Genomic DNA, 5,000 nt, shown 5'->3' with positions numbered 1-5,000 from the left:
TTTTGGAAAAGTGGCTGGACTCAATCCTCACAAATGCCTTCAAAGTGATGTGGGAGAAGTTTGGGAGCAAAAGGAATTGATCTTGACATGGTTGGTGCATAGCCAAGTGCCATGATTTTGGATTTTTGGCTTGATTTTGTGACTTGGTGTTGATTTTGGTGAAAAACGAAAATCATGGTTTTGGAAAAGTGGCTGGACTCAATCCTCACAAATGCCTTCAAAGTGATGTGGGAGAAGTTTGGGATCAAAAGGAATTGATCTTGACATGGTTGGTGCATAGCCAAGTTTATGATTTTGGTGTTTTGGCTTGATTTTGTGGCTTGGTGGTGATTTTGGTGAAAAACGAAAATCATGGTTTTGGAAAAGTGGCTGGACTCAATCCTCACAAATGCCTTCAAAGTGATGTGGGAGAAGTTTGGGAGCAAAAGGAATTGATCTTGGCATGGTTGGTGCATAGCCAAGTGCCATGATTTTGGATTTTTGGCTTGATTTTGTGACTTGGTGGTGATTTTGGTGAAAAACGAAAATCATGGTTTTGGAAAAGTGGCTGGACTCAATCCTCACAAATGCCTTCAAAGTGATGTGGGAGAAGTTTGGGATCAAAAGGAATTGATCTTGACATGGTTGGTGCATAGCCAAGTTCATGATTTTGGTGTTTTGGCTTGATTTTGTGGCTTGGTGGTGATTTTGGTGAAAAACGAAAATCATGGTTTTGGAAAAGTGGCTGGACTCAATCCTCACAAATGCCTTCAAAGTGATGTGGGAGAAGTTTGGGAGCAAAAGGAATTGATCTTGGCATGGTTGGTGCATAGCCAAGTGCCATGATTTTGGATTTTTGGCTTGATTTTGTGACTTGGTGTTGATTTTGGTGAAAAACGAAAATCATGGTTTTGGAAAAGTGGCTGGACTCAATCCTCACAAATGCCTTCAAAGTGATGTGGGAGAAGTTTGGGATCAAAAGGAATTGATCTTGACATGGTTGGTGCATAGCCAAGTTCATGATTTTGGTGTTTTGGCTTGATTTTGTGGCTTGGTGGTGATTTTGGTGAAAAACGAAAATCATGGTTTTGGAAAAGTGGCTGGACTCAATCCTCACAAATGCCTTCAAAGTGATGTGGGAGAAGTTTGGGAGCAAAAGGAATTGATCTTGGCATGGTTGGTGCATAGCCAAGTGCCATGATTTTGGATTTTTGGCTTGATTTTGTGACTTGGTGTTGATTTTGGTGAAAAACGAAAATCATGGTTTTGGAAAAGTGGCTGGACTCAATCCTCACAAATGCCTTCAAAGTGATGTGGGAGAAGTTTGGGATCAAAAGGAATTGATCTTGACATGGTTGGTGCATAGCCAAGTTCATGATTTTGGTGTTTTGGCTTGATTTTGTGGCTTGGTGGTGATTTTGGTGAAAAACGAAAATCATGGTTTTGGAAAAGTGGCTGGACTCAATCCTCACAAATGCCTTCAAAGTGATGTGGGAGAAGTTTGGGAGCAAAAGGAATTGATCTTGGCATGGTTGGTGCATAGCCAAGTGCCATGATTTTGGATTTTTGGCTTGATTTTGTGACTTGGTGGTGATTTTGGTGAAAAACGAAAATCATGGTTTTGGAAAAGTGGCTGGACTCAATCCTCACAAATGCCTTCAAAGTGATGTGGGAGAAGTTTGGGATCAAAAGGAATTGATCTTGACATGGTTGGTGCATAGCCAAGTTCATGATTTTGGTGTTTTGGCTTGATTTTGTGGCTTGGTGGTGATTTTGGTGAAAAACGAAAATCATGGTTTTGGAAAAGTGGCTGGACTCAATCCTCAAAAATGCCTTCAAAGTGATGTGGGAGAAGTTTGGGAGCAAAAGGAATTGATCTTGGCATGGTTGGTGCATAGCCAAGTGCCATGATTTTGGATTTTTGGCTTGATTTTGTGACTTGGTGTTGATTTTGGTGAAAAACGAAAATCATGGTTTTGGAAAAGTGGCTGGACTCAATCCTCACAAATGCCTTCAAAGTGATGTGGGAGAAGTTTGGGATCAAAAGGAATTGATCTTGACATGGTTGGTGCATAGCCAAGTTCATGATTTTGGTGTTTTGGCTTGATTTTGTGGCTTGGTGGTGATTTTGGTGAAAAACGAAAATCATGGTTTTGGAAAAGTGGCTGGACTCAATCCTCACAAATGCCTTCAAAGTGATGTGGGAGAAGTTTGGGAGCAAAAGGAATTGATCTTGGCATGGTTGGTGCATAGCCAAGTGCCATGATTTTGGATTTTTGGCTTGATTTTGTGACTTGGTGGTGATTTTGGTGAAAAACGAAAATCATGGTTTTGGAAAAGTGGCTGGACTCAATCCTCACAAATGCCTTCAAAGTGACGTGGGAGAAGTTTGGGATCAAAAGGAATTGATCTTGACATGGTTGGTGCATAGCCAAGTTCATGATTTTGGTGTTTTGGCTTGATTTTGTGGCTTGGTGGTGATTTTGGTGAAAAACGAAAATCATGGTTTTGGAAAAGTGGCTGGACTCAATCCTCACAAATGCCTTCAAAGTGATGTGGGAGAAGTTTGGGAGCAAAAGGAATTGATCTTGGCATGGTTGATGCATAGCCAAGTGCCATGATTTTGGATTTTTGGCTTGATTTTGTGACTTGGTGTTGATTTTGGTGAAAAACGAAAATCATGGTTTTGGAAAAGTGGCTGGACTCAATCCTCACAAATGCCTTCAAAGTGATGTGGGAGAAGTTTGGGATCAAAAGGAATTGATCTTGACATGGTTGGTGCATAGCCAAGTTCATGATTTTGGTGTTTTGGCTTGATTTTGTGGCTTGGTGGTGATTTTGGTGAAAAACGAAAATCATGGTTTTGGAAAAGTGGCTGGACTCAATCCTCACAAATGCCTTCAAAGTGATGTGGGAGAAGTTTGGGAGCAAAAGGAATTGATCTTGGCATGGTTGGTGCATAGCCAAGTGCCATGATTTTGGATTTTTGGCTTGATTTTGTGACTTGGTGGTGATTTTGGTGAAAAACGAAAATCATGGTTTTGGAAAAGTGGCTGGACTCAATCCTCACAAATGCCTTCAAAGTGAAGTGGGAGAAGTTTGGGATCAAAAGGAATTGATCTTGACATGGTTGGTGCATAGCCAAGTTCATGATTTTGGTGTTTTGGCTTGATTTTGTGGCTTGGTGGTGATTTTGGTGAAAAACGAAAATCATGGTTTTGGAAAAGTGGCTGGACTCAATCCTCACAAATGCCTTCAAAGTGATGTGGGAGAAGTTTGGGAGCAAAAGGAATTGATCTTGGCATGGTTGGTGCATAGCCAAGTGCCATGATTTTGGATTTTTGGCTTGATTTTGTGACTTGGTGGTGATTTTGGTGAAAAACGAAAATCATGGTTTTGGAAAAGTGGCTGGACTCAATCCTCACAAATGCCTTCAAAGTGATGTGGGAGAAGTTTGGGATCAAAAGGAATTGATCTTGACATGGTTGGTGCATAGCCAAGTTCATGATTTTGGTGTTTTGGCTTGATTTTGTGGCTTGGTGGTGATTTTGGTGAAAAACGAAAATCATGGTTTTGGAAAAGTGGCTGGACTCAATCCTCACAAATGCCTTCAAAGTGATGTGGGAGAAGTTTGGGAGCAAAAGGAATTGATCTTGTCATGGTTGGTGCATAGCCAAGTTCATGATTTTGGTGTTTTGGCTTGATTTTGTGGCTTGGTGGTGATTTTGGTGAAAAACGAAAATCATGGTTTTGGAAAAGTGGCTGGACTCAATCCTCACAAATGCCTTCAAAGTGATGTGGGAGAAGTTTGGGAGCAAAATGAATTGATCTTGGCATGGTTGGTGCATAGCCAAGTGCCATGATTTTGGATTTTTGGCTTGATTTTGTGACTTGGTGGTGATTTTGGTGAAAAACGAAAATCATGGTTTTGGAAAAGTGGCTGGACTCAATCCTCACAAATGCCTTCAAAGTGATGTGGGAGAAGTTTGGGATCAAAAGGAATTGATCTTGACATGGTTGGTGCATAGCCAAGTTCATGATTTTGGTGTTTTGGCTTGATTTTGTGGCTTGGTGGTGATTTTGGTGAAAAACGAAAATCATGGTTTTGGAAAAGTGGCTGGACTCAATCCTCACAAATGCCTTCAAAGTGATGTGGGAGAAGTTTGGGAGCAAAAGGAATTGATCTTGTCATGGTTGGTGCATAGCCAAGTGCCATGATTTTGGATTTTTGGCTTGATTTTGTGACTTGGTGTTGATTTTGGTGAAAAACGAAAATCATGGTTTTGGAAAAGTGGCTGGACTCAATCCTCACAAATGCCTTCAAAGTGATGTGGGAGAAGTTTGGGATCAAAAGGAATTGATCTTGACATGGTTGGTGCATAGCCAAGTTCATGATTTTGGATTTTTGGCTTGATTTTGTGGCTTGGTGGTGATTTTGGTGAAAAACGAAAATCATGGTTTTGGAAAAGTGGCTGGACTCAATCCTCACAAATGCCTTCAAAGTGATGTGGGAGAAGTTTGGGATCAAAAGGAATTGATCTTGGCATGGTTGGTGCATAGCCAAGTTCCATGATTTTGGATTTTTGGCTTGATTTTGTGACTTGGTGGTGATTTTGGTGAAAAACGAAAATCATGGTTTTGGAAAAGTGGCTGGACTCAATCCTCACAAATGCCTTCAAAGTGATGTGGGAGAAGTTTGGGATCAAAAGGAATTGATCTTGGCATGGTTGGTGCATAGCCAAGTTCCAAGATTTTGGTGTTTTGGCTTGATTTTGTGACTTGGTGGTGTGCCAAGAATCATGAAATTTTCAAAGTGGTGGTTTTTGAGTTTTGTTGGTTGGAAAGTGTCACAAATGCATGCAGAATGAGGTCTAGAAAGTTTGGTATCAAAACCAAGCCATCTTGATGTGGTTTTGAATTTTTGAAATGTTGGAAAATAGAGGGTTTTGAAAAAAATTCATGAAAATTCGAAACCTTGGCCAATCCTAACGAAACTTGGTGGGCACCTTCTTGATATTATT

Source organism: Phaseolus vulgaris, chromosome 1 (assembly GCF_051622355.1).
Source record: "Phaseolus vulgaris cultivar YP4 chromosome 1, ASM5162235v1, whole genome shotgun sequence".
Taxonomy (NCBI): Eukaryota; Viridiplantae; Streptophyta; class Magnoliopsida; order Fabales; family Fabaceae; genus Phaseolus; species Phaseolus vulgaris.
This window is presented reverse-complemented; position numbering follows the sequence as displayed.